The sequence below is a fragment of the Aulostomus chinensis genome, chromosome 4 (genome assembly GCF_037954235.1).
Source record: "Aulostomus chinensis isolate RoL2024-O1b breed Wild chromosome 4, RoL_Achi_v1.0, whole genome shotgun sequence".
Taxonomy (NCBI): Eukaryota; Metazoa; Chordata; class Actinopteri; order Syngnathiformes; family Aulostomidae; genus Aulostomus; species Aulostomus chinensis.
In genome coordinates this window covers 22,586,587-22,604,699 of record NC_141323.1, presented here as the reverse complement: position 1 = coordinate 22,604,699, position 18,113 = coordinate 22,586,587, and the positions used below count along the sequence as shown (strand labels likewise).

Here is an 18,113-nt window from a genome sequence, read left to right as displayed (position 1 = left end):
TGAATCAGACAATCGTACAAATGAGAATTAAAGGAAAAACAAAAAATAAAGGTTTAAAAAAATCATTCACCACTCTGAAGCTTTTGAAAGTTCATTTGAAGGTTTAAAGGTGGTGGTGAGGAGGACACCCTGATCCTCCCTGTCGTCACTGCCAGGATTCTTTCTTCTGGTGCTGTGGTTCTTCTGATGAAGGGCGGCATGATGTTTGCTGTCTCAGGCTCCACCAAATGTCCTCTTCAGGACGCCACAATGTGGCCTCTTCAGTGCTCCACCTTTCCTGCATCGCAGACACAAGGGTTTCTCCTGGTGCCGACCCGATCATCCTTCTACCGAATGGTGCGGCGATGGATCCTCAGAGGACGCTGGGATCCTTCTTCTCATCAGTGCCACAGTTTTTCATGGAGGGAACAGCAGGAGCTTTTTAGTCATGTTTTGCTCGGTGTTTCCTGCTCAGAGCATCAGGATCTGTGACGCCATCTTGTGATAGTGGGTCATCATCTTGTTGTGTGATAGTGGATTCATTCATCTGCTATTTCAACACATTCAAGTTCATTATCCCTACATGTCAAAATACATTTGGTGTGGAGTTTTACTTTCTGGCCTCAATCATAATGTGTGCATTTATTCTTCATGAACATTTCTCAGCTTTGTAAGTTTATGATATTTTTTCTTCCTCTGTTTTCTATTCCATTGTTGTTGATGATTCTATTGCAGGTTTGAGTTCCCTGTTGACTGAAGCAGAAACAGGAACAAAAAGCTGGAGGTGGTCAGAGCTCCAAGTTGGGACGCTGATATTAAAGTAGGAGATGAACACATCCAGGTTAGCCATCACTCTCAGAACCTGCGACTTTACCTCTTCAGAATGTAGCAGCATAGCATAGCTTCATCTCACCGGTTAGTGGCCCACTTTGATGTCTGGGATATGAGGTTAAAGGTTCTTTACAGCTCTGAATGAAGGGTTTATAAAGTGTTAACAATGCCATGAATAACACAAGCATTCAGTAATCCTTGATAAAAGGAGACTCACCATCAAGTTGGACCAGTTGAAGAACAAAAGGACTTCTACACTATCACATTTATCCTCTCTCTCTCTCTGCGTGGACACAACAAATGAGCTGGTTCAGAGACACGAGGCAAAAAAAGCTGGATGAACTCTTCTTCATTCCAAAAATGACTTCACCCTTGAACACTGACGTCAGGTCATTTTATAGGGTCCCTCATTTTTTCATTTATGTGACGTTGCATATTAGGAAATAATTAATTATAAAAAAATAATATATTTTGATGAAAACTATATTTGATCAGGAAAACTACATTGGGTCAAATAAATCCATCGTTAGTGACAGTGTTACTAATTTTAACTTTAGTGCTCTGGTGCTGATTGCCTCATTAAGATCTTCATGAAGAAATAAACTGAAATTTGTAAAAATGTTTTTTTTTTTTTTTACAGAGTTGGCAGTCTGAGCATTGAATCTTTCTTTGTGTTGAGAACAAACCCTCAAAGCCTTCATGTTTCAGTTTGCTTCACAGCTAACAGACAAACACCTCTTAGCCTGGTTCTGGTAGTCCAGGTTTAAACACCAACACAAGGATTTTATGCTGATTTCTTCACATGCAGCTGAAATCTAGACTTCAAGTGTTCATGTGAGGTTACAGCTTCACGCCTATTTAGTTTTCAACAAATATTAAGTCACTTTAATGCATTGAGCTTACTAACGAACTTTAGTCTCAGTAGCTGAATCTGTTAGGGGGAAGGCAGTGTGGACCGGCAGGAGCCTCCTACAAAATGCAATGGAGAGAAGAAGAAATCCTGAGGAGTCGCTATGAGACTAAAGTGTTAAAGACGTGGCTCCTTTGGTGGTGATAGGATTTGAGCTATTGACTCTATTTTTAGTTTATTTCAATGTTATTGCAAACATCAGCTGCTCACTTATCAGCTAGCAAGTAAACAACAGTATTGTTCAGTGTGCGAGCTGAAGTAGACCGAGCGGTCAGTTGAGTCTTTATTTCCATGTGTGCTCATGGTAGCAGGGGTTTAGATTTCTAAATGTAACCCTTTTACCACCGGCTCCAATATTAAAACCCACCTTAGGCTTACAGGGAACACTTTAACTCATTTCAAATATCTTGTATGGTAAAAGTCCCATCTGGAATAATTAATATCAATCTAGGGCAATGTATGATTCTCACTCTTAAATATTCAAATGTAGGCTATGGGGAGAACACTTGACCTTTAAACTCTGCTGTAAAGCTTCAGTAACAACACACAAATTCAATGAAACAACACAAGATTTCAGTTTAGAAAATGTATTAAAGGCTTGCAGAAAAACACATTCAAACCTTGAATAAACAAGACTATAGAAAATAAAAAGAACCCCGGGGTATATTGTTTGTCTCTCTTTCAACTGTCTAATTTTATTTCGAGTGCACTCTTGTTTACTTTCGTTGGCCCGCTTTAGTTGGAGCTCATGATGGAAACCTTTACCAGATCCCCCCGTGTGTCGGTGAAGTCAACAATACCGGACCGCAGCCGATGAATCCCTCGCTCGTTGTGGCAGCAACCGTCCCGCTCGCAGCAGCCCGCAGCAACAGACCTCCGTGACTCGGCAGCAGCGGCACATCCTCCGACTCCGTCGGCAGCAGTGACGCGTCCTCCGTTAACGACTCTCTCCCGAGGCGACTATCCGAAGCTCCTGTCCCGTCCTTGCAGCGGCGTCTCCCTTCAGCGTGGACAGCGTTAGCCTAGCTCCCGCTAGCTTCTGTAACTGGACTTGCCTGGTGCTCAACAAAACACAATCGGTGGCGGAGAATCCGACTCACGCACTCCGATCACGTCGGTCAATTACAGTTCACAGTCCGTTACCGATAAAAACTCCTCTCCGACGACACACAGTCTCCAAACTCCGATAACGTTACGCCATTACACGATGCTCCTTCTTCCTCGCGCGCGTTTCTCCCGGAAGTGTAAACACTAAAGGTCATGAACTCACGCACGTAACCTAACGTAATAGAATTACTTTAACATTTTTGAAAGACATTCACACCCCATGAAATGATGTTTTTTTGAAAGTTACTAATTTTAAACAAATTTTATACATTTTAATATCTTCTTCATAACAAATACTTATTTATGTAAATTTTAGCTTAACCATGAACTGGCATTTTATTCTTAACTTATTCCTATGAAAATCATGAAATAAATACCACTGATTTATCAGAGTATTACATAAACCTAGGATTAAATTAAAGCTGCAGTCAGCGTTGTTTGGGCCTGAGCCTCCTCCCGCCCACCGGGGCCGAGCAGCAGGGGTCGTCCTGAATCCAGTGATGAATTTTATGAAAGTCTTGGGACTTGTACACTGCAAGCAATTGCTGTATGTTGGCCCTGCGATGGACTGTCGAACTGTCCAGGGTGAACCCCGCCTCTCGCCCGTTGATGCTGGGATAGTCTCCAGCCTCCCCGCGACCCTTCATAGTAAGGAATAAGCGGAAGACAACGATGGACGATAAAGCCTTAAGTAGCGAGTAAGGCGATTGTTAAAGGCACCTGAAGCTGGTAGACTTTAGCTGAAGTTAATGCTAATGCTACCTGACATTCTTGCTAGTTTATGAACTTTAATGGCAGGAGAATAAAGGGAACTATGTTCTTTTTCTGTACTGCATCAAACATGGAGGTGAGTTTACTCTCATTTTGTGTATAAAATACTATCACAACATACAGACACAAGGTTTGATGAAACTTCACTATTTGAGGACATTTTTTAAAATATATTTTTTCTTTTTTTTGGGGGGGGGGGGTGAATGTCCTGTATTATTTTGTTTAATTTGTACTTTTCTTTTCCTGATAGTTCATGGTAGCATTATCAGCTTTAGTCAGTAGAGGGCAGTATGCCCCCTATTGTTGTTTAGTTTGATGTGTCAAATTAATTTGACCTTGTCTGCTGCCTCTTGCAGGTTTCAACTTGAATGAGAAAGTTTTTTTATTATCCACCAGTAGCGGCTGGCTCATAGGGGGCGCTGTGGCGCCGCCCCACCAGATGTGGAGAGGAAAATCTCTACATGTATTTATACATATATATGTGCATATGTTTACAATTTTTAGCGTCAATGTCAGCCTTACTTAATTGTGTGTGTCTACATGCAATATGGGTCATTTAAACAACATTTACGCCAACTGACTCATTCAATTAAAAGTGAATTTACTCCGATAGACTGTATAATTTGTCTTTAGGGGCGCTTGTGAAAGCGCCCCAGACCTGCAATTAATTAGCCAATCCTGTATGGTTGCTAGGGAAAAATAATGAATAATTGGCCAATCAACATCGCCAAATTTAACGGCGTAGGGGCGCTGGAAAAGTCGCCCCTACGCCAACGTAAAATGCGTGAAGGTTTGGATTGCTAAAGCTAGCTGAGGAGCCCGCGATATTCTTTTTGCGTAGTGAAATTCCCAGATTTCCGATGCCCTACGAAAAAAAATACCGCGAGAAGTGAGTGAGAGAGAAAATGGCGACAACAACGATCGAAGTTCAAGAGCAGCAGTTTCCACCAAATTCGGTGAGATCCCTTTTAAATTTCCCTTTTGCGAGGAGGACCATGGCGGAAAAAATCCGCGTTAAGGAGCTGGGACCGGACAAGCCTGAAATCAACATCCAGCAGCAGTCCAAGGAAAAGGCTAAATCCTACAACAGGACTTTTTGCCGGAGCTGGTTTCAGCGCAAGCCGTGGCTGACGGGTTGTGGAGCAGCCAACGCACTTTTTTGCTTCCCCTGCATCCCTTTCAGGAGTGACCGGTGTGATTCAGCATGGACACAGACAGGAATCACTGACCTGAAGCACCTCTCCGAGCGGATTAAGAAACACGAAAGAGCGAAAATTCACATGGAAAACTGCGTGAAGCTAGCGGTTCTTGGGAAGATTAGCATAGCAACGCAGCTCGATGACAGTCACCGCATCGCTGTAAGGAAGCACAATGATGACGTAGATAAGAACCGTAACATCTTATCTAAGATAATTAACTGTTAAATTCCGTGGTGCTTTTGAACTGGCTCTGCGGGGACATGACGAAAGTGATTCCTCTGACAACGCTGGAATATTCAGAGGTCCAGTTGACTTGATGGCATCCATTGATCGGGACTTGAGGGAGCACCTTGAAAATGCAACCGTTTTTAAAGGCACCTCGAAGACAGTACAGAACGAGCTCCTGGACTGTATGCTGGCAGTTTTGAGAGAACAGATCCTGGATGAAGTTAAATCGGCAGACTTTTTAGCGATCCAGGCTGATGAAACTACTGACGTTTCAACACAGTGTCAGTTAGTCTTAGTTCTGAGATACATTGACGACCGCCACAATATTCAAGAGCGGTTCTTTGAATTTTTGAAACTGCCCAACACCTGTGCGGATGCAATAGCCAGTGCCTTATTGGAGAGGCTGCACAGCATCCTTTCTGAGGGACAAGAAAAGAAGCTGATTGCCCAGGCCTGTGATGGGGCAGCTGTGATGAGGGGTGCCAAAGGAGGAGTGCAGCGAAAGGTACAAGACATCTATCCAAACGCTCACTATGTTCACTGCTATGCCCATCAGTTAAACCTGATACTGCAGCAAGCAACCTCCCACATCCCTCAGATCAGTCACTTTTTTTCTGACATGGGGGGATTTGCTTCTTTTTTCTCTAAGTCAAGCAAGAGAACTGCAGTGCTTGATGAGATGGTTGCGCACCGACTTCCAAGTGCATCATCAACACGTTGGAACTTCAACAGTCGTGTTAACACAGTTTATGAGCACAAGAAGGATCTGGTGAATTGCTTTCAGGCTATCCGGAACAGTGAAGGGTTTGATAGCCAGACAAAGAGAGAAGCTGGTGGCTATGTGAGAATGCTGGAAGATGAAACTTTTTGTTTTTTACTGGCCCTGTTCCACAAAATCATGCCACATGTGGACATCCTTTACAACCAGCTGCAGAAGAGAAACATTGATGCTGTCTACATGGCAGGAGTCACCCAGACATTCATTGACCACATACAGGCTATCAGGTATGCTAAATTAATTAATTTGTAGCCTAACCTCAATTTCTCTGTATATGTAGACTTAAATGCTTATATATCATCTTATTTAAAGCATTGATTTATCTGTATAATATAATTGACAGTAATGATATCCACCTTTGGTTTTGTTAATGTATCCCTAACCAGTTTTTAGAACTTACTCATGAAACTTATGTGTTGGGTCAGGGAGGATGTGCCTACTCTGGCTGAGGATGAGGAGTTCAGGGGACCTGCTCAGGAGCCACCCGCAAAGAGACGCAGAACCTTGGGAGAAGACACACTGCACCATTTGGCACTGGAGGTAAGAACTTGCTTCTTAGTGTGATTTGAATCACATTATTAAATAAAATCAAAATAAGATGTTGGCCATATGATACAGTGGTCCAGACTTAAATGTATATTCTTTTATGATGATATGAATCATTGCAGTATGTTTATTACATAATATAGGCTAGCTCATCAGGTCAATGTATGAAGACAAGTGAAGATGCAATAATTCCTATTTTGTATAATTATATCATTGCATAGGTATGTGACACCATTGTGAGCCATGCCAAGGAGAGATTTAGTTTCACCAAGCATCTTGTCAGCGCCACACTCCTGCAAGGAGACCTGTTCCCACAGCACAGCCGAAAGTTCCCAGATTCAGCACTGAAAACCACAGTGGAAGCCTATCCCTCATTGGACAAGGCCAGACTTCAAACAGAGCTGTCTCTGATCTACGGGAACGAAGAGTTTCAGAGTTGCAGTGGTGCACTGGCTCTCTATCAGGTTTTGATGGAAAATAACCTTCAAGACACGTTCACTGAAACTGTAAGTCTGCTCAACATCCTCATCACCACACCAATGACAACGTCAGAATCTGAGAGGTGCTTCTCCACTTTGAAGAGGATAAAAACTTTTCTTACAAATACCATGGCACAAGATCGGCTCAACGCTCTGGCTATGCTCTCCATTGAGAAAAAACTGACACGAAACATTCCTGGTTTCAACACCAGGGTCATTGAGAAATTTGCCTCCCAGAAAGAGAGACGAGCAAAGTTCCTGTACAAATGACTGCTGAATTCAAACACACACCCAGAAAGACTGAAACAAATAGACAGAGAGACAGAGGGACAGAGACAGGTAGACGGAGAGAAAGAGAGACGGACACAAAGAGAGAGAGACAGAGAGAGACACACACACTAAGAGACAGACAAACAGAGATAGAGACACACAGAGAAAAGGACACAAAGACGGAGACACAGAGAAGGAGACAGAGACAGACACAGATGAACAAAGAGAGAGACAGAGAGAGAGAGACAAACACACACATTGTTGATTTGTATTGTATAGATTAAGCTCAAATCACCTTCTGTAAAGTTAACATCATTGTATAATATTTGATCGCATAAAATTTACTGTAGTTGTAAATTGTTTTTTTTTTTTTTTTTTTCTTTGAAACTGTCGATTTTAAGAAGGAAAGTAAATACTATTTTAAAACATTGAATAATTGTCCGGCTGCTCTTTTTGAATGATTATACTAGACTAGGCATGGAAATGTTTTTGGCACACCAGCCCCACCAAGAATTTTTTTCACCTGCCACCACTGGCTTCTGTCATTTAGTTTCCAGGAAATGTTGATGACACACTGGGATTTTTTGTTCTCCTGCTGTCACTGTCAAGTGCCAGCTTAACATGTGAGAGGTAGCAGGATCCATGCATGTGTTCATGTTTACAGCAGACAAGGAGGAAACCTTGGAGGATTTCAGGGACTTTTAGCAGTGGTTCACACTTCAGGTGTGAAAGCTTCTGAGTATAAAATTTTAAGTGAGCGAGCCAGGAGTTGAACCTAGAATCTTCTGACAGTAGTCAGTCATGCTATCCATTGCACCACCAGCCCTGTGAAAACCTCTTCATGTTCATGTGTACTTGATTTTATAGACAATCCAAACGATCTGGTGGCATTTTCAGGGGACACAATGGTGCAGTGGTCAGCACTGTGGCCTCACAGCAAGAAGGATCTGGGTTAGAGTACCGGCTCGGGCATGGGATGTTTCAGAGTCTGCATGTTCTCCCTGTTCCTGTGTGGGTTCTCTCTGGTACTCCAGCTTCCTCCTACAGTCCAAAGACATCAAGAGGGGACGAGGCTGATTGATACTCTAAATTGACTGTAGGTGTGACTGTGAGTGTGAATGGTTGTCTGTCTCTATGTGTTGGCCCTGTGATGGACTGGTGACATGTCCAGGATGAACCCCGCCTCATGTCCGAAGGCTGCTGGGATAGGCTCCACCCCCACACACAAACCTTGACATATAATCAGTGGAGAAAAGGAAATTTATCAACACTCATGACTTCATCTGTTTTGAGAACTGAACTGGATATAAACTCTGAGAATTCAGAGTAAGGACCAGGAGGGTGGGACACAATAATAGATAGGAGGAAATGTGGAGTCTGGGTTCTTTTCTAGAATGTGAAGGCAATGACAGTCCTGCCAAGTGACATCACTGACATGAATGGATGACTTCAGTCACATGACTGGATGACTTCAGTCACCTGACTGGATGACAGTGTAGATTCCAATGTAGAGGTTGGGGAAATAGTCTCTGAGAATCCAGCTTGAACCAACGCCCTCCTTGTTCTTCAAAAACCCAAACAGCGACCATCAGTCTCCCTCCAATCCTGTACTTGGGTTCAATGTTGCTGTTCCATTTTGCAGCAGTAGGTGTCGCTGTGATACCAGGTTCAGTTCAAGATTCCCAACTCCAGCTCATGTTGGTGACCTCAGTGGCAGGGGAAAATGGCGCTTCAGTGGATCATGTGGATCAACTCATGTCTATCCTCACTGCTCCACAGGTCTGTCAAATGTTCTGTAAAATAGTTTGAGCACAGCAGAGATGCTAGATTAGGAGTTGATGGGAGTTGTTGCAGATACCAGTGTCCAAAGTCCAGCTTGAACCCAGTTTGTGCCACTTATTTGTCAAGCTAGCAGAGATTCTTTTCACTGCCAAGCTAAAGTGACTTCTGTCAACAAAGGTAAACATACAAAAGGATATTTCTACTGTCAGTTCAAGATTTTTATCAAACTCCTTTTTCATAGCTTCAACCTTCCTCTTGTGTTAGCTTTCTGTTCCCATCTCTTATGTTAACAGGTCAGTTTTGACCCACGTCTTCAATCAGCTGTAAAATAAACTAAAAACAATTTTCTATGATCCAAGTTGTTTCCCATCTCTTGGTTTCCTTGTTAGGCTTCCTTATCCATGGAAATATTGATTTGAATATTTTGTTGTGGGACTCTGGACCTTTTTTTAGTCAGTAAACCCTCGATTTCAGTTGAAAAATGATCAAATGAACCTCAAGAAAATCATAGAAATAAACAAAAGGTTGTTGTGTTTCCTCACCATTACTGAGGGGTGTTAGAACACATCTCTGACATGGATTGGTTTGATTTATTATTCATTTTAATATTATTAACTATTGTAACATCCATGGTGTTATGGGTCAGTTTCGACCCTCATATATTTACTTCAAGAAAAAGGCAAAAAACGTCTCTTTTTTTCAGCAATAGAACTTTAATACAAACACAAAATGAAAAGCAGAAATGGAGTGACTGCAGGAACAGGAGCTCCATGGAGCTCAAAGGAGTGATCACTCAACTTTGAGCAGTCCTGTTCAGAGTTTTCCAACAGGGCTTTGAGAGACCAAGAGTTCCCCAGAGCTGCAAGGAGGAACAAGAAGGAGACTTGGAAAAAGAAGGGAGGGAAACCTGCTGATGTGTTATGAACTTAAGTCACATAAAGTTCTCCATTTATTGAGTTTGTATTTTAAAACTTAATTGTGCATTTCAGTGTTGAACAATAAAGAATGTGTTTATTGGTGATAAAGCATTTCAAGCTTTAAGTAGGAGGAAATGCTTTCTTGATCACCCCTTGACTAAAATCACCTACAAAATAAAACACACCACTGCTGTGGGCACCCACCTCATGGGAGTCAGGCCCCTGGTGGTCATGGCCCCCAGGAGCCGTGGCGGGCGTCCCTGATTTTCATTTCTGAAAGGTGGCAACCTGACAGCAAACAAACCCATCCTCTGAACCAGGAGTCTCAGTTGAGGCTGCATCTGAAACCAAAGACTTTGTATGAATAACTGTCAACCCACATTCTTTGTCTGGACTGAAAGTTAATTAGTTAACAGTTGGCTAAGCTACCTGTGGTCAACTACTGATTTAAAAAAGGTCCAGAGGCCCACAACAAAATTTTCAAATCATCCAGTCATGTGACTGAAGTCATCCTGTCACGTGACTGAAGCCATCCAGTCATGTGACTGAAGTCATCCATTCATGTCAGTGATGTCACTTGGCAGGACTGTCATTGCCGTCACATTCTAGAAAAGAACCCAGACTCCACATGTGGCTCCCATGATAACAGATGGACCTCTGGTTGGAGGCTGGACGATGATGTTTGGACTTGAAGGAAAACTCCTTGTCCAAATTCCATTGTGTTCAAATTTAAAGTCCCACAATAAGAAGTAGCTGAATCTGACAGGTGAAGGTTTGGAACTCCAAGATGGTTGATGTTTTCTTGACTTGATGCTCTGACTGTCAGGGTAGATGACAGCTTCTTTCTGCTGCTGCATCTGAGTGGCTATGATTGGAGGTTTTACCTCCCAAGGTTGTCTGGTTCCAGGGGAAATTTTAAAATTCCAGTCCCCAACCTTGACTGTTCTGAAACTCTTCTCCTGAATCACTCCTGAGCTGCAGAAAGAAAAAATACCAGTGCCCAACCAGATCAACTTAATGGCTGCTAACAGCCTCAGACACTTGATTTCCATCAATCTGGAGCCAAGAAGGCCCTCACCTGTGGTTCTCCTCCAGGAGGGTCCAGGTTCTGCCATTGTGGCTCCTTGTGCCACTGCCAGAGAGCCTCAGCTGCACACTGCAACATTTCAACAGGAGATTTACATTCCTTCAAATGTCCTGACATCTTATTCCAATGGTTCTGTTCCATATTTATATTTTAAAATCAATCACACGATGAAAGCTGCCACAGCTGGTTTAAGTGAGAGAACACACTAAGAGATTTGAAACCAGTAAAATATGCTTTTCTGTGTGCAAACTAGTGAGGGGCATGGAAGGATATTTTACCACCAATACAGAACCCAAACTTTAGTCATGTGATGAGATGGCGACTGTGAAGAGTGATTATGAAGTTAATGGACAAAATGTGAATTGAAAGAAAATACATTAAAAAATACTAAATAAACAAATAAATAAAAGAAGGAGCACAAATGACATTTTTCTGCACAAATTTACTGGTATTAGACTGCATTTTTGGTTCATGAGTAGATGAAAGAGTATCACATATATATTATATACATGTGATACATGCACGTGGCTTTGGACAAAAGCTGAAAGAAATTGTAGAATTATTTAAACATACCAAGTGAACTGTTTCAGGTTTCTTGAAGACGCTTCAGCTCTCATCCAAGAGGTGTCTTCAGTTTTCTTCACTGATGGGAGGATTTATAGCTCTGTGGGGGCGGGACCTTCTACAGAGGTGATTGACATATGTGAGCTCTGGGTGTCAGAGTTGTTTTGGTCAGGTTGTGAAAGGGAAGTTGACTCAACTGGTATCTGTGTCAGTTAAAAGCCTCACAGTAATTCCATCATCTAGGAGTAGAAACCAGAGTCACTTGCGATGAGGATGGGATTCGAACCCATGCGTGCAGAGCACAATGGATTAGCAGTCCATCGCCTTAACCACTCGGCCACCTCGTCTGCTGACAGCAACCCTGAGCTTTATAACACCTGAACTCTTTGGAGCCTATTTGTCAGAAATGGACCCAGCAGGAGCCACTGAACACAACTCTGACATAATCAGGCTTCTTCCCAGCAGCATCGTGCTACAGAAGGCAGAATACAGACCATCGATACATCATCAGAGTGAACACCAGCTGATGTTTACAAGTTTAATTCACCTTTTACTAAAAAATGACATCCAAGCTCAGATTCTCTTGTCCTGATTGAACAAGTAAATGTTTAAGAAGATGAGAGCACCAGACTTTTTCATCCAAGGAAACAAGCATCCTATCACTGTCCTATGCAGAGTTTCTTTAAAAGAAAGTGAGATAACCTCAAGATTTTCTTTTTCCTCTCGTTGGATTTTGCCACAGAGAATCAGAGACAATCAAAAGCTTGTTGGACTTTAATGTTGGAGGACTGAACAAGTCATGACATCATCAGTTTTACCTTCACAGGTGCTTCATTTACTTTACTTTCAATTTTACAGAGGTAGAACCTGAAATCAAAGCTGTCCATCAAAAGAAGTGAAAGCTTCCCAGGCTGTGATGTTCTTGTCTACAAACTCTGTCTTGTATGGAGCTTCAATCTTTAATAAAAAGAATAAAAAGAAGATAACATTTGTTGTGATTTGACGCTTTAAAAATAAAACTTACGACTTACATGGAAACTGTCTGGGGGGGGGGGGGTGGAGCCTCCATCAGGTATGTGTTTGATGTCTGAATTCTGTCTCTGATGTCTGAATTCTGTCTTTGATCTCTGGGTTCTGAGCATTGATCTCCTGCTTCAGTCTTTGATCTCTGACTGATCCTAAACTAATCAAAGGATCACATCAGCATATTGGTCCAGTCTACAGATGGTGATTTTACCTATTTGAAGCCTTATTTTGTGTTTGATGGACATTTTTAAAATCATTAATGACTTTTTGACTGAACATCCTGGACACTGTGGTGCCTGATGAGGAGACAACTTGGGTACAAAGTTGAAGAGGAGGGTTTTTGGAGAAGGGATATTTTTGCAGTGTTCCAAGTCAATAATAACTGTGGAAAAATGTCATCATTTTTCAAAATGTCCTCAGGAAGATGGTTTGTAATTCTGTCTCTCCCTCATCCTCAGCTGCTGCAGCACTTTAAAGAAAACCTTTGACTCGTGGATCTAACAAAGATCAGATGTTGTCTCCTCCAGAACATCAACACTTTAACGTTGTTGGCAGGACTCCAACCTGAGCAGGGAGACCCCAATGGATTTCTAGTCCATCGCCTTCACCACTCGGCCACAACAACCACATTCACACACACATTTGTAAAAGATTCACATTGACACAACTCTTTAAAATTGTGTCACAAGCCCATTTGTGTGAGGTCCTATTTTCTCTTTTTCAGCATTCCTTTGTTTCCAGGTCTCTAATAAGTGCAGAATTACAAAGACAAGCAAGCTTGATCCATCCTGGGCAGGTGATAGGAGCCATTGACCACTGGCCAGAGACCCTGGCACAGACGTTGGGGGTGGTGATAGAGAGCATTTCTACACTTATATTATACATTTATAGAATTCTACAATCCTACAATTTCATTGAGCAGACGCTTTTGTCCAGAGCCACTTGCATATTTTTTCGGTGAGTTTGGCTCCTGAGCTCAAGACAGTTGTGACTCATAAAGGACAGCTTCAAATGCAGCTGTGAAGCCTCATTGTCAGCTGGGAGGAACGACAGGTGTCTCCCTCTAGTGGCTCCTCACAGCAACACGAGCCTCATTTCATACACATGCATCCACCACCTCACTACCAAAGGCCAGTTGGGCCTCCACAGACAGGTGAGTTTCAAGTGTTGGACAAAGGTCTTTAAGATGTTCTTATTAATTCTATAACATCTGAGATTAAAATCTATGGAATTACAACCAACAAGCAGTCAAACACCTGATCAGATGCTCCTTCATGAGGCTGAGAAGAATCAATCTAAACTGGGATGAAGAAAATTAATTGAGAAGAGAAACCTACTGATTGGATGACATGGACCCACCTGATCCATGTCAGCCTTGTTGGAGCAGAAAGAGGTGGATCAGAGGAATCAGTGGATCAAGACTCAGGTGTCAGATGAAGAATCTCTTTATTCACAATGGAGTCAGAGAAATCTTCCAACGTGAGAGAACGTGACAGACCATTTTATACCACAGACAGGCTGTGTGTGTGTGTGTGTGTGTGTGTGTGTGTGTGTGTGTGTGTGTGTGTGTGCGTGTGTGTGTGTCCCTACTGACTGTCTGGGTGACTCACTAAATTCATAACTGAAGTGATTATTGAATTAATAAACAGAACATTTGTCCAAAAGTCATGATCAAATTCATGTAAAATCTGAGCAACGAGGGTTTGAAAATGTTCAAATGAGCCAAAACAATGTCCTGGGATCCAACCAGGGACCTTTAGATCCACACCAATCTTCCCTGACCCCAAAGAAACTGGAACATTTCAACAAATAAATTCAAATTCAACTCAGCAGCAACTCTAGAACAGTCAGAGCACTTGCTAATTCCCCTGTTAGCTCCAGATCAGACAATGCAGGCTCACCTTCACGCTTGGTTGTACAACCGTCACCAGTTGAAGCTTCTCTGGTTCAACAAACTCTGGGGACTCAAGACACAAATCAGCACCGGTGCAGGTCCAGATCCAGATGTTAGCTGATGGGGACAATGGCTTAAGGGAGCTCCAGGTAGCTGGTTTGAACTGGTCCCTCATCTCTGTGAGTAGAAACCATCTGAGGTGGAGGGTGAAGATCTGCTTTGACCTCCTGATCTCCCAGTAAAGCCAGTATAGATGTTGAGCTTGGAGGAGTTGATGGCCTCCTTCATCTTCTTGTTGGAGATGTTTGCTAAACTCAGCACCACCACAGATCAGAGGAAAGTCCACTTGTCAGCTGGACATTGGAGTTTCTAGTGACCTGCAGGATCTTAGTTGTGGTGGCAGCAGGCCTGTTCCAAGAGCTGGGCTAACATTCATGATCAGGCTTCATAATGGTTCTGGAACATTGAGTGATAGGAGCTGATCCTGGAGCAGCAGAAGACAAATATAGAGAAGAAAAGAAAAAAGACAGAGAGAAAGGAGGGAGAGAATGACAAAAAGATGGGAACAAGATGAGGGTGAAAGACAAGCAGAGAGAAAGACAGGGGGATGGAAGACAGACAGACAACCAACAACCGCAACAGCAGCAATAATAGTTTTGATATTGTCCTGTTATTGATGTTTTCATGTGAAAGTGGCATATTTAAGATAAAAGACACTGTTAGAACAGAAAGATCCAGAAAACCCACCAACCAGAGGTGTGTCTGGTACAGATGTGGAATTATTGGCTCACACAATGTTGAGGCAACTGGGAAGAAGACAAACAAAAAAGGCTTGTGTGATTCAGACATTCATCAAAAATGGTCCTGTAGAACTGTTCAATGTGTCATGACTTCAGAAGCTCAAATCCTCTCTAAGTTCTAGTGAGAGTGGAAGAGATTATAAAATGAGAGAAGCAGGGCCCTCACTCAGAGCTGAAACAGCTCAGTTGGGAGAGCGTTAGACTGAAGATCTAAAGGTCCCTGGTCCGATCCCAGGTTTCAGCAGAGGAACAGCATTGACTTTACTTTCCAGTGGAGGAACTGCAGACATGAAGGAAACTAACATCTTGTCCTGTGCATTCTAATAACATTCAAGACATTTTTGGAGCCTCTTGTTGGATTTTGCCACAGAGAATCAGAGCCAATCAAAAGCATGGTGGACTTAAACATGGAGTATTGAACAAGTCAAGAAAGCAGCAGTTTGACCTTCACAGGCATTTCTTTTCCTGTCTAAATGCTGAAAGAAGAGCCTGAGTAGCTCAGATGGTAGAGCATCAGACTTTTAATCTGAGGGTCCAGGGTTCAAGTCCCTGTTCAGGTGCTATGCTGGTGTTCCAGTGTTTGACACCATGGTACTGGATGAAGTTCATTGTTGAACAAACTGTTATCATCAGAAGTAGAAGTGTTCTTGTCTTGCCACTGCGAGACTGTAGCTGCAGGTCAAATGTGAGATAAAAGTGACTAATAATAATTTCATGTGGCATGCAATTAACAAAAGACCACAAATAACACTGGTCAAGTTAATTTTATTTGTATTGCACCAAATCAAAACAAAACTTATCTCATGACACTTTACAGGTAGAGCAGGTCCAGTACCAAACTGCTTCAATGAATCTACACCCAAATATTCTCCATCAGCAAGCCAAATAGGTGTCCTGTCAATAAAAGAAAAGAATGTTGATGTCATCCAGAGAAAAGTACTGCATCTGCCATCTGTCTACTTCAAATTAACCACTGCATGACATTCCATTCCAAAGCTGCGGAGGGCACTTCAAGAAAAGGTGTGTGAGGGAAGCTCGCTCATGCTGGTCCCCAAAGACTCAAAGCTGCCCTTTCCTCACAAAGAAACTAAAAAGCTTACAGCACCTGGTATTCCCAGGCGGTCTCCCATCCAAGTACTAACCAGGCCCGACCCTGCTTAGCTTCCGAGATCAGATGAGATCGGGCGTGTTTTTTTTTTTTTGTCTTTTATTATCAAAAATACAGCATACATTTTTACCAACTGTACATTCTTATTTACATGACAAAATTTAACAATTATATAAAAAATAAATTCCTTCAGGAAAGAAATCTTACCCAAAAAAAACCCCACCCTTGATACACCTCGAACTTGATGAAAACACCATCAGAGGTTTTTTTTTTTTTTTTTTAATTAAGTTAAATTTAGACAAATAAACCAACACTATGGGCCTACAGCCACTGGAGCAATGCAGGTCATTCCAAAAAAATAAATAAAAATTAAAGAGAGAAAAAAAAAACTCATGGGACTAAAAAGAACAAATTCCTGTCGTGAAGTGTCACACACACAAATTTTTTTTTTTTAATGAAATTTTATCAAAATGAAATGTTAAACATACCCAAACATAAACCACCCAATTTGCTCACCCCTTTATTAAATTTGAAAAATACTTTGCTTGATAAAAAAAAGACTACTTAGATGGGAATTTGAAGAGAAAACATACCATTGTCAATCTTGTTGATTTCAATTTTGCCATTTGCTATGTTGAAAAATGTGTTTTTCCTGCAGAAAGTGTTTTCAAAAATATCCTTGTCCATGTCATGTAAGATTTGTAGGTGCGTCAAGAGTGTTGTGTAAAAAACCCCAAATATGTTTATTTTCTTCTTTTCATAGAGAGCGTAGTTTCTAGTTGTCCATATTGATTTTTTTGCAAAAGTGAGTATGGTATTTATGAGAGTCCTGTTCTGATCCTTTTGTTTCAGTGTTGTACCAAAGAGAAGAGTCCATGTCCATAGTGTTTCATCTGTCAAACTGAAATTGCAGTGCTCTTGCAGTAGCATCCTGATGAAATTCCTGAATTTATCCGATTCCTTGCAGTTGATGAATAGATGCTCCTGGTCTTCCGGTTCTTTATTGCAGATTTGGCATGTCCTACTGTAGTTTTCCTTATTAATCTGGTGTAATTTGATTCCTGTGAAAATTCTCCTGTGTCTGATATTGAATTCTAGCTTGAAAGTATTGCTGTCCATGTAAGGTATGTTAAGGTTTTGCCAGATTTTTCCTATCGGTATTCCCTTGAATAATTGTGCCCAGTGTTTTTCTGCTTTTGGAGTGCGTTTAATTGAGTTAATCCCTATGGTGTACCAGTCCTTTGTTTTCACCTGTGACAGCTCTTTCCCTGTGTACTGTGTGACAAGCTCAAGCGGTGGGAGTTCGGGGTCTGCTCTCGATTTGTCCGTGATGATTAAGTTTCTCCACAGTGAGGTTATGTTTCTGTTGATTTTGTTACCTAGTCCATTTAGGTAATCCTTTCTGCACAGTGTCCCTGTTTTTTTGAGTTGGGTTGTGACTTTCCTGAGACTGAACAGACCCCTTTCCCCCACCACTTGACCGACCCTTGTTATATTATGTTGCTGAAGTGCCCTGCATTTAAGTGTCCTACCATTGTGTGTGAAAAAGGTGCTTTCGAGAAAAGGTAACTGCAGCACGTGACTTTTCTGACTGCACTTAGGCCTGAGGTGGGGCAGGAATTTGGCTTTTCCCAGGAAGGAGGTGATAAAGAGGGAGTTTCTCCCCCTCCCCGTACTCAGCCAGGTAGCCCGCCATTGTGTCCTCCCAGGGGTACTGCCTGTTCGAATCGAGAAAATTTCTAACTAATTTGGCCCTGAGTGCATCTTTTTTTGCACTGATGTCAATTAGTCCTAATCCCCCCTCCCTTTTATTAGCAATTATCACCCGATGAGCGAT

General features: G+C 42.0%; 3 non-coding genes across 3 annotated transcripts; 2 read left to right on the top strand and 1 right to left on the bottom strand.

Annotated features, from left to right (window-relative positions):
* Window positions 1-11,713: 11,713 nt before the first annotated feature.
* On the bottom strand, window positions 11,714-11,795 carry trnas-gcu (transfer RNA serine (anticodon GCU)). The gene has a single exon. It is a non-coding gene; the product is annotated as a tRNA-Ser (tRNA).
* A 3,544-nt stretch (window positions 11,796-15,339) lies between these two features.
* On the top strand, window positions 15,340-15,412 carry trnaf-gaa (transfer RNA phenylalanine (anticodon GAA)). Its single transcript has one exon. It is a non-coding gene; the product is annotated as a tRNA-Phe (tRNA).
* Window positions 15,413-15,655: 243 nt separating this feature from the next.
* On the top strand, window positions 15,656-15,728 carry trnak-uuu (transfer RNA lysine (anticodon UUU)). The gene has a single exon. It is a non-coding gene; the product is annotated as a tRNA-Lys (tRNA).
* Window positions 15,729-18,113: the final 2,385 nt, after the last annotated feature.